Source organism: the organism of the source record quoted next, unplaced genomic scaffold (assembly GCF_019419815.1).
Source record: "Pyrus x bretschneideri cultivar Hongxiangsu unplaced genomic scaffold, Pyrus_bretschneideri_v1 Contig56, whole genome shotgun sequence".
In the NCBI taxonomy this organism is placed as follows: Eukaryota; Viridiplantae; Streptophyta; class Magnoliopsida; order Rosales; family Rosaceae; genus Pyrus; species Pyrus x bretschneideri.
In genome coordinates this window covers 575,077-587,482 of record NW_025999794.1, presented here as the reverse complement: position 1 = coordinate 587,482, position 12,406 = coordinate 575,077, and the positions used below count along the sequence as shown (strand labels likewise).

General features: G+C 41.4%; 1 pseudogene; it reads right to left on the bottom strand.

The window, feature by feature from the left end:
• Nucleotides 1–4,086: 4,086 nt before the first annotated feature.
• On the bottom strand, nt 4,087–4,533 carry LOC125471054 (annotated as a pseudogene).
• Between the last annotated feature and the right edge of the window lie 7,873 nt (nt 4,534–12,406).

The following is a 12,406-nucleotide window of genomic DNA, read 5'->3' as shown; positions in this document are numbered from 1 at the left end:
GATCTCAATAAACAAGATTCTTTTCTTCTTTGTTTTTTTTTCTTCCAAAAGCGTTTAGTGGAAGAAGGTTGAAATTCTCACAAAGTGCTGTGAAGTTTGAAATATCTTCAATCTTGTCGATTTATCGACAATTGGTTAGCGATTTTTCGGTTTTAATGTTTTCCTCACTTATCGGTCGAGGAAAGCTAGTTTAGTTTGGGATGTTGATTGTGAATCAAGTTTTTGACAACTAAACCGTTGTCTCATCTCACATTTATTTTACACCTTTCGATGACATTGATGATTTTGGAAATCCATGATGACGTGTTCTTTGGATGTTCCGACTGTGCAGAGGCAGCATGACGGAGTATCGCTTATGCTTTCCAAAGGTTAGAACCGTTCGAAATAAATCATCATACGCATGACCTAGAGTCAATAGTTATTCTTCTTATTCGAGAACCGAATGACATTTCCCTGTGAAGAAACGTGTCCAAAATCTTCACAACCTCACAAACTCCTTAAATACACTTTCTCTTGGGATGAGCTTTTTTTCTTTTGCAGTGACGATGGAAGAACTAAACCAATGTCTACGATTACACTATCGTGTATTACCCTGGTCATGCTAATGTAATTACTGTTACTGCAGCAAAAGACATTATCTACCCTTGAAGTACTTTCAGCCTGTCTTATTCCATTTTGGTTGAAATTCATGAGTAATGATTTGGTGTTACCTACAAATCATCAAGAAATTATCCGAGTAGTTATAATCACTTTTCGTGCCTGAACGGAGATGGGGAAATATCACCATAAGCTCCCTATACGAACTATCGTGTACATGTGGAGTCATGATGATGTTTCGTTGCTTATTGACTGACTTGACAAGTCAACTTACTTTTCGTTGGTCCAGAGGGACCACATCTAGTCACATAGTAAGATTTCTCACTTCTAAATTTTTCAGATTTCTGGGCGCTTCGATAGGTGTCTATTATGGCGGTGATTCCATATTCATCTTCTTGTGCTGGAAAGCATTTCAGTCAATCGTGGATACACATTTACTGTTGGAAATGTGCCCTAAAACCAATCATATGATGATACTTTACGGACATTTCAAACTAATGTAGTTTAAATGTAAAGGGCAAAGATTATTGTTTGAGCCGTCTCATATAAATGTTATATGCTTAAACGATAAGTCCAAGGAATATGTGATTGGAAGAATGCAATCTAAAGAAGTTAGATTCATGAGACCATTCTTTCGTTGACACATCCTAAACGTTCCTGATCATAGGATTGTCAATTGGGCATTGACAGTCCGTTAAGATCAGTACGTGCTATGTCTTCTCTCAGGGAGAGTGACTAGTCTCGAGTCATTGGTGTGTGTGACATCAAGACAAGTACGTAGGTGCTCAATAGAGAATGAGTTCACTGAACACGATCAACGAAGAGTTCTCATATTCATGTCACATGAGAACTCATGGTTGGGATAATGCAAATTAGTCTTTTGACCTGAGGCATCACAGTTGTCTTGTGGTTAGGTCCTTAATCTTTGATTATGTCAAAGTCACTCCATCAGGAGGGTGTCCATGGCATCGTTGGGGTTAAGCCACTTAGCCATGGAGGCAAGTGAATGCGCAACAAGGGATCTCTAACCTTCAAATTGTTTGAGGGAGAATACTCTATGATATGATTAAGAATCTTTGGCCAAAGTATGAATGAGATTTAGGAATGTGTTCCAAATCACATTCAAGGTAATCATATAAGCACAAGACTCACATTGGATAGTAGACATGAATAAACTATCAAACCAAACAATGTGGTCAAGAGTATTGTATTAGAGAAAGACCGTATTGCATTTGTAATCCTAAAACTGAATAGGTTCTCCACCTCTTCTGATTAGCTTGGGTAACCATGACATGCTGCTAGGCGTCAACCATGGTTTGTGGAAGCCCTAAAAGTGTATTATCACTAACGGGAGAATTGAAAGTAAGTTTCAATTCACAATCGATTAGAAAGAGTTTTAATCGCCCACTGCCTCGCTAAAAGGAACCTAATGGATCGTTCACCGAGTAAGGTAGAGTTTGAAGAAACAACGGAGATGAGTAAGAATAATTAAATGGTTTAATTATTTATCTAAGGCTAGGATTAATTAATATGTTAATTAATCAAACGAATAAGTTCGTTAAAGACCTTGGGTTAGTTTTGGGCCGCAAGGCCCAATGGGATTTGAATGTCAAGCCCATTAACTCAAGTTGTATGACAACTTGAATAAACAAAGGGCTTGAAAGCCCAATAAACCCTATAGGCTTGCCATGTTAGAAGAATAGGGCTTTTGGTCCATTAGGTCACTTATTTGAAGGGACTATATAAAGGACTTTATAGCCTAAAAATTTACATATGGTAATTTTTGGGGAAAGGATGAGAACACAAGCTCTCCTTTCTCTCTAAAATTTAGGCCACCTTGGAGGGATCATCTAGCAATCAAACTCCTCCAAGGTCACTCATTTCTTCTTCATTATGCCTTGGTGATGAATTATTAGAGGTTCTCAATTTTGGGAACTTGGAGAAACCTTTTCATCCATCCAAATCCATGGATCTAAGATGCAAGGAATGAAGGCCCTCTCTTTGGGTGATTAGCCTTTGCTTATGCAAAGAGGAATCTACAAAGGTATTGATTTCTCAACTCACTTTGTTTTGAGTTGAGTCTTGGTTCACCTATCTACTAGGCTTTGAATTTCATGGGTAAATGTTTTGTTTTTAAGTGCATACAAGCATGATTCCGCCTTTAATTGTTAATTGCATGCTATTGATGTTGCTTAAATGAACATGTTTTTCACAAATCTTCCTTCATTTACTCCACTGCTTGTTGTCTTATTTCTGAGGTAGACAAATCGTCTAGAATAATTGCTTGGAAATTGAAGTTTTAGTTGTGACCATTAATTCTTCAATCACCCAACAATTACTCTGTTGAGTGAACCTTACCGTTGGTGATTGAATATTCTATAAACTACCTTTGTAGTGTGAGGTCATACAATCAACCTAGATATCTTGAACTCTAGATTTGTTGGACTTGTTTTGACCCTTAAATTCTTGATTATTTTTCTAGCCTTCTCGATGCAGTTTTTCACTAAATTCGAGAGGGAATTCAATATAAAGCTGCTCGCTAAGACATCGTGAACTACATTGTTTGACTACTTGGTGTGCATATCATGATTGCATCTCTCTGTGACATGCTTGTTATTTCCAAGTCTTGGGAAGCCTTTTTGAAGGCTATGGGCACAAAGTTGTTTTCAGGTACCATAAACGAATTATCCGAACTTTCGTGGACATGTTATGTTTATCCGTTCTACAGTTTAGCATGATTGTAGTAGACAATCTTACTTACCTGTGTTAGAGTTATGTATAGCTGCGGTTACATTTCAGTTTTTGGGCATGTTACTGTTTGAGCCGTGGTATAGAGATGCATAATACATGTTTGACAGATGAGTATTGCGAGCAAGTATTTTAATGATCGAGTTTACGATGTAAGAAATTGTGTAATGTTGATGACATTGCCCGAGAGGGTAGTGCGTGAGCATGATCGAGGTTTTGTTCAGACGATGTGTGTGTATTCCCAACGAGGGGCATGATGGTCATATTGCACCCTCAGGAATTTGTTACTTACTCATCGGAACAACAGTGAGTTGTTAGTATTGCGGGTTACAGACCGTAATATTGAGAACTTAATTGTTGAGCTCGTTAAGCAAGTGGACATCTAGGTCCGTCTACGTTAGTATTTTTATACGTTTAGTTATTTATTTATTGTTTGGACTTAACTCAATGATTTTACGCATTCACCTTCGGAGTACGTGACGCATCGAGTGCGTAGGTGAAAAATAGTCTATGTTCAGTTTTAATTTCAGCATAATTACTTTAACTTTAAGTTATTATATATATGTATTTTGACGGGATGTTATTGTACATATATAAATACTTCCAACTTATTGTTTTTATAAGAAGTATTATATTCTAGTATTGTACTGAAGGAGAAGGAAAGTATGAGTTTGGGGACATGAAAGAAGAACCACTGCACTCCGATTACGACGGAATGGCATTCTCTTTTGTGCAATCGCTCTAACTTTCGTGAAAACCGATACGGCTATCGCGGTCGGTATCCGCCTCGTTCATCATGCTGAACAACTCCTGAACTGTGAGTGGGTTGGCCCAGCTTGGCCATCTAGTGGGCCAGTTCCACCGGGATGATGTACCCATTGCCGTCCCTGTCGAACAGGCTGAACATGTCCTTCCGCTGATCCTCCCTGTACGAATATGGGCAGCTGGCGTCAGCTTGTAAGAGTTCGTTGAGGTCTGGTCTCATCAGCGCCACGAACTCTGAGTACTCGACCAGTACGTTGTGGTTGGTATCTGACTTTCGAATCAGAGCCTGCAGCTGCTGATGGCTCGGCTTCAGCCCAAGCGACACAGCAGTGAGCCTAACTCCAACTCAGCCAAGCTGTTGTTTTTGTTGTTGTCAAACGATCGGAAGATCTTGCGCAGCTGTGCCATCTGCTCATCCTCCATATTCGCCGCCGCCACAAATTTATATTGTTTGCTTCTAGTGCTACTACTAGTACTACTCATGCTCTTGCATGAGTAGGTTATTGCGATGTGAGTAAATTGGGGTGAAGATATATAATGCATTATACAATCATGGCCGGCACAAATAATTCAACTAACATTGTGATGAGGGTGAAGATAAATATAAAGATCACTAAACGGTAGGAAATTAGGAACAAAAACTTATTAATTAAATATTTAATTAAAAAATGAGCAGCCCGCAACGTCATCAACAGTCAGCCTTGGCTGAGTGGTTAAGGCGTGTGCTTGCTAAGTGCATGGGGATCCCCCGCGAGAGTTCGAACCTCTCAGACGGCGATTTGTTTTTCATTTTATTTTAAAAAATATTATTTCGATAAATACTTGCCTCCTTAAACATTATTTCAAACAGAAACAGCAAATATGGCTAGACATTATTTAACACAGAAACGGCAAATATAGTAACGTGTGATAGCCGACGGATCAGATTTCATGCAAGCGTTACACAGTTGTAGTTGTAATTTATGGCAGCCATGCTTGTGGTGCTATATCAAGATCATGTAAATTGGAACAACCACTCTCTGTAGGAAGTATGCATTTTTTTTTTTTAATTTTTATTTTGATAAATACTTGCCTCCTTTCTAAACATTATTTCAAACAGAAATGGCAAATATGGCTAGACATTATTTAAAATAGAAACGGCAAATATGATAACGTGTGACAGCTGACGGATCAGATTTAATGCAAGTGTTTTACAGTTGCAATTGTAATTTGTGGCAGCCATGCTTGTGATGCTATATCAAGATCATGTAAATTGGAACAGCCAATCGTTGTAGGGAGTATATGTTACGTTGCGGACTTGGTCATACATTACGTTCGTAACATGGCCATACAAAACTTTTTTATCATTGTCCAAAAACTTGACAAGAAACCAAGCGTCTCATGATAAGATAATGAGACTGTTTGGGCCCAAAATGTTATTGGGCCAAGTGTAGGTTCGGCCCAAAGCTTTCCCAAGTGTACTATGTGGGCTGCTTGGTGGTCCCGGGTTATTCAGCAAAGGTGGTCGAGTCTTATTGCAAGAAGGAGTAGTTTGGATAAGCAAATGGGTCGAAGAAGTTCTAATACGATAAGGGGTCCTAGTGCAATATGGATTCTTGACAAGCAATGAATATGGCCTCAAAAAGGGGTGAGATCAAAGTCCTAATAGGAGTAGGATTGGTCGAGATAAAGTTGGAACATAATAAGAAGTCCTAATCCAGATATGGTTTCAGCTCGATCTTAAGGAGGAGTTGTTGTTATAAATACAAGGCATCATGCAACAATCGTGCCCTTTCCAATTCAACACACAATCGCCTTGCGCAAACCTCTCAAACACTTCGAGAATTTTTATTTTCTTTTTCCGCCGACACATCTTCAGTTTGGATAAACAACACTATGAAGGCAACCGGTGAACATCTTCAGTTTGGATAAACAGCACTGTTGGCATAGAACCAGCCGACTGCGGAGTACCTTCAATTTGGATAACCAGCACTGTGTCGAGGTTGACTGGTTATTGAATCCTTATTGGCAGAGGCCATCTTATTAGCCTTCTCAGCGAAGTAAGGTGTTACGAATTACGACATTCGACACATTGAACATCGAGTGATTTTATGATTAGATATTCACAAGTGAGTTTCAGAATTCGGCATTCTGATGACCGAATCACATTTACCATCAAGACATACATCTCATTTGAGTACTTGTGTCCATATAGTCTGGTGTCGATTAGGCGTGCTTATACTCTCACGAATATAATCACTGTGACCGAATCCAGCACCGACGATTTGTGAACTTCGCAGAACTAGTAGCCTTGTCTTCAGGCTCGAGAATCCAAAGGCTGGGATTTGTTCCTTCATCGGCCGCAATCGCAAGATCAAGAAGTCAGCAATGCAACATCAACAAATTGTACTCCTCGGTCAGGCTCGGCCGACGAGTTGGCACGCTCCGCATCAACCGAAGGACGTAGTTAGCTCATTAGTTACTCGGCCTGCGCGTCACATAGGCTTTGTAATTTTTAGGGTCAACATTTTGGCATGCCCAATGGGACCCAGTGCTAGACCTTCGGAGTTCATGACCATTGAGACATGGTCCGTGAAAAAGAAAACAATCATGGGAAAGTCAACAACTGACTTGCCAGTACAGGGCCCTGGACAAGATTTGTCACAGATACAAAATCCCCTTATTACTATGCCACTCGAGGCTGCAACTGCGACACACCGAGAAAAAGAAGTTTGTCTCGGCGGCCAGCCTCGCAACTCAGAAATTCCCAACAAAACTGCAGGCATTTTCATCGAAAGAATAGTGGAAGATTGCGATGAAGACGGTGGGGAAGGTTCTGATCCCCCGACTAGGTCGTTTCTTCGAAGACAACTTGATGAACAATCTTGGCAAGTCGAACAGTCGATTGGCCAGAAAATGAATAATTTTCTTAAAGCCATACAAAGCAATAATGATACGCAAACCAGATTGCTTGAACTATTGGTCAGTAAAGCCTTAGAAGATAGCCACGTTGGCCAACCTCGACAGCTTCCATTTAAGAATGTTCCACTACAAGTTGAGATAGGGTTCGCTCGGCTCCAACCAATTGACTTGGAGAAAAGAGGGGGATCGAGCAGCAGATCAAATGGACTCGACCAGGGAATGGAAACAACACCTGTCAATATGACCAAGGTCCAAAAGATGATCGATTCGGCCTTAAAAAATGGGCTAAAGTTCCCAAAGTTTATCCATTCGTACTTGGCTTACGTGGAGAAGTTCGAATATCTTAAAGGCTTCAAGATCCCAGATTTCAGTCTTTTCGCTGGAGAATCATCCTTATCTTTGTTAGAACATGTAGCTCGGTTCATTGCGCAATGTGGAGACGTTAATAGCGATTTCCATAAACTGCGCTTATTCAACTTCTCACTAACAGGTTCAGCATTTGCCTGGTACATCAACCTCCCACCTAACTCCGTCCAGAGTTGGGAGGAACTGGTCGAAAAATTCCATGAACAATTCTATTGATCGGGGATGGAAATGTCAGTTTCATCATTAGCTAGGATGGCCCAAGCCTCAAACGAATTGCCAATGGAATACTTGACAAGGTTCAAGTCGGCCAGAAATTGGTGCCGAGTACCTCTCCATGAAGTTGAATTCGTTAGAATCGCTCTAAACGGCTTGGATGTGAAATACAAAAAGAAATTCCTTAGGGCAAATATCCGAGATATGTACGAACTAGCCCAGCACATTGAGCAGTATGATTATTTACTCCGAAAGGAAAAGATCTCAAAATCCCCATCTCGGGGAGCGATATACAAGAATCCCACAGTTAGTTACGCATTGGCCGAAAGCGAAGATCCCCAATACGCCAATGTGGATGCGGCCGAAATAGTCATAGATAAACCATATGTTTGCAAGGCATTAGCTCAAATCAATTCCAAAGATGCCAAAACCTGTTTGGCCTTTGAAGAGACAATTAAAACATTGAAAGTCTACACTTTCGATATCACCAAGACGGATGCAATTTTCGACCAATTGTTGTTAGCAAGGATCATAAAACTTTGGCCAGGACATAACATCCCTAAGGTTGAAGAGTTTAAAGGCAAAACATATTGCAAGTATCATAATTCAAACAAGCACACCACTATTAATTGCGTCGTGTTCCATGATGTGATCCAAAGTTGGATTGATAAAGTGAAGTTAAAATTTCCTGAGAAACAGATGGCGGTTGACGTCAATCCCTTTCCCTAAATTACAATTGGCATGGTGGAAGCTAATATACCTAAAAACAAAGGGAAAGGGAAGGCCGAGTTCGTCCCAATACAACATATCCATAAGCAGAACAATCAGCCGAGACTCAAGATTGATTTATTTTCAAATGAACCGCCCATGGAGTCTTCGGGTCCGGCCATAGTCGAATCTATGACAAGTTCTAGTTCCGAAGAGACTGATGAACCAATGGTCTTGTACGGCCGCTGTAAAACACGAGTTGTCCTAATCGAACCTGAAAAGAGAACACCTCAGGCTCTAACTTCATGTCAACCATCTGCGGTTGCATCAAAACCTTTGAAGGAACTCGGTGCCGGCCCACAGGTACGTCTGGACTTTGACGCGCCATTTTATAACGAGGATTATTACTTGCGTAACTTCAACAGTTCGAGTTCATTAGTAGGTCAAAAAACCTTCAAGCCACCTAAGCCACGCGACCAATGTTGGTATAGTTACAATTCTCCAACCGGTCTATATACGGCGTTATCCAAATCTCAAAAACGTCACCACCAATGGATAGACTGCATAGCCTAACGATAGGAAGCATAAGCTAATTCGACTACCCGGTGGCAGCCAAAAGAAGCAGCAGGAAGTGGCGACGACCGACCTACCTCGACCATTATGGCCGAATTACTTCAAGAGAAAAAGGCATTCGACCATGACTTTGAAACCATAATTGAAGAGTCAGAAAAGCGCATCAAACTCCTTCTTCGGCTTGGAGAGATAAAAGCTCATCTTGAGCATTTCAGACAAAAAGTCGAAATCAAGCTTCCCCCTTTACCACCGCAAGCACCGTTAATAAAAGTCCGATGAAATCTGCACCCTCAATTTCTTGGTGAGTCCTTGAAGTACATGCGAGAATTTCATAAGAAACATTCCGCCAATGACTTGTATGGACTACCCAAGGCATGTCAGGAAGCCCTCGACCTAGCACTAACATGTCCTGATGCTGAACAGATTATCCAGAAAACCACCGATCCAGCAATAAAAGTTAGGTTCTAGCATATACGTGAGGCTCGCGTCCTCAGCTTTGAAGTCGACCCATACACAGATATAGACATTGCTGAGCTACCTTTTTCCCTCAAAGATCTTCAGCATTTGCGATATCATTTCGAAGTCTTCACAGCCGTATCTCTCTTCAGCTTTACGATCGATGAGGAGGAAAATGTGGCACGTTTAGATGCATACTTGGACACAAGGAACGCTCGAATCGCCTACGAAGAATGAGCCCATAAAGCATTACAAGAACAAAATCACTCTTCGGCAACAAACAAGTTCGAGGATGACGACCAGAACGAGATAGGTTCAGTCAATGTGCCACAAGAGCAGGCACATAACAGGGCGAATGATGATCTGGTTGAGGACACTTCAAAGAATGATACCACACTCGCTGACCTGGAAGATGACAACCAAGACCTGATGGGTCCTTCGGTCCTCAAGCACATGGAAATCAGCATGGTCCATGTTTTGCCAGCTGAATTTCGACCAACCACCCACCAGTCAAATTTTTTGGATGGAGACGTGGTTGCCTAAGAAGCAATATAAGTAGATTTTGTTGCTACCGAGAAGGATGGGGAAATCAGTAAAGACGATAAACTTAAAGCAGCCTTGGCTGAATTGTTTCCCCGCTCTCCTTCTGTTAATCTCCAACATTTGAAGCCATCATACGTCACGGCTCATATTGAGGGATACCCTATTTCTAAGGTGTTTGTCGATTGTGGAGCCACAGTCCACATCATGCCAATTTCCATCATGAAGGTATTATGCCGCTCGAACGACGAGCTCATACCATCAGGAATAATAATGAATAGCTTCATCGATGACAAGTCCCAAACCAAATGAGTGCTCTAGTTAGAAGTAAGTGTTGCAGGTCGCAACCACATGACTGCATTCTTTATAATTGACTTAAAGACTGAATATAATGCATTGCTTGGCCGCGACCAGATCTATCAAACGAGAAGCATTCCTTCATCGTTATACTAAGTTCTCATCTTTTGGGACGACAAATCGGTGATAGTTTATCCAGCCGATAATCAGCCATTTGAGACCAATATGATTTAGGCCTGCTATTATAATGATCACGTCGGCTACATTACCCTACAGGGTTATAACGAGGATGGACGACTAACTCAGATCTCAGTCCAAAAAGCCATCGAGGTAGGTGCCAAGACTGTACACCAGGATTCGACGAGACTCGACCTGGCCGATCTAATTACCAAAACCGATGACTGACGCTGCCAAACGAGAAAGGCGTCCGATCGCGGTTTCATCCACCATGGAACGTCTGCTGGCTCATTGGTATGCTATTTCCAAGCAAAGTTCAGGCCACACCGGCCGAACTCAAAGACAACTGGCCCCAAGTCAAGGACCCATTAGAAGAGATAGATGTTGGCACAGCCAATGAGCCTTGGTCGTTATTTATTAGTGCGTTATTGCCTCACCCCATGAAGGTCAAACTTAGTAAATTACTCAACGAGGTTAAAGACTGTTTTGCGTGGAATTATCATGAGATGTTGGGCTTTGACCGAAACCTTGTTGAACATGAATTACGCATCCAGACTGGTTGTAAGTCTTTCTGACAACCCTTTCACCGGTTCTCGACCGAAGTATAGGTCAGCATAAAGAACGAATTAGTTTATCTTTTAAAAGTCGAGTTTATTCGGACCGTTCGATACGTCGAATGGGTGGCCAATATTGTCCTGGTGCTAAAGAAAAATGAAGCCCTACGCATCTGCATTGATTTCCGTAATTTGAATTTGGCAACTCCAAAGGATGAATACTCGATTCCGATCTCAGACTTGTTAATTGATGCCGCAACCAATCATGAAATATTGTCCTTCATGGACAGCCATGCCGGCTATAACCAGATCTTTATCACTGAAGCTGACATTCACAAAACCGTCTTCCATTGCCTGGGAGCACTCGGTACATACGAATGGGTTGTCATGCCATTCGGCCTTAAGAACGCCGGTGCTACATATCAACGAGCTATGAATACGATATTCCACGATTTGATTGGTACGATCGTGGAAGTATATATCAACGATATGGTTATGAAATTAAATAGCCGCCGAACGCATCTGGATGATCTTCGGCAAGCATTCCATCGTATGCGTCAGCATAATTTAAAAATGAAATCGGTCAAGTGCGCATTCGGTGTCTCGGCCGGTAACTTCTTGGGTTTTCTTGTGCATTATCGTGGCATCGAGGTCAACAACAACAAAGCCCGCGCAATCATTAATGCCCCACCCTCGACGACTAAGAAGCAACTCCAATCGTTACTCGGGAAGATAAATTTTCTCCGCCATTTCGGCAGGCAAAATGAAAGTGTTCTCTACGCTCTTGAAACTTAAGGACTCAGAGAGGTTTGAGTGGCGAGAAGAACATCAAGCGGCTTTCACACAAATCAAGTTCTCCCTTACCATGCCACCAATAGTAGTACCGCCTCGACATGATAGGCTTTTCAAACTGTACATTTCGGCAGCCGACGAGTCCATTGGTTGCCTCCTCGCGCAAGATAACTATGTTGGACGAGAATAGGCTATCTTTTATCTCAGCTGGAATCTGAATTCGCCTGAGATCAATTATTCACCCGTTGAGAAACTTTGCTTGGCTTTGTTTTTTGCCGCTTCAAAACATCACATTACATGCTCCCATCAGTTACACAGGTCATCGCCCAGACAGATGTTATTCGTTACATGCTCACTCGGCCTATCGTAAAAGGCCGAATTGGGAAATGGGCAATGGCATTATCAGAGTTCAATCTGCAATACGTACCCCAAAAGGCCGTCAAAGGTCAAGCCCTAGCCGATTTTTTGGCCCAACATCCCTTTCCTTATGGTTTTGGGGGCAACGAAGTCGACATTGGTTTAGTCGGCATTTTGATGGTTTTAGCACCTTAACCTTGATAAGCTTATATTTATATATATTTTATATCAAATTCACTTGCCTTTTCTTAGTTAGTTCCTTATATTTTTGAGTTATTTACTTTGTTTTTGTGTTTTGTAGGATTTGTCAAGCAAAGAAAAGAAATATAGCACAAGTGGAATTTTAAGCAACAAATTTGTCA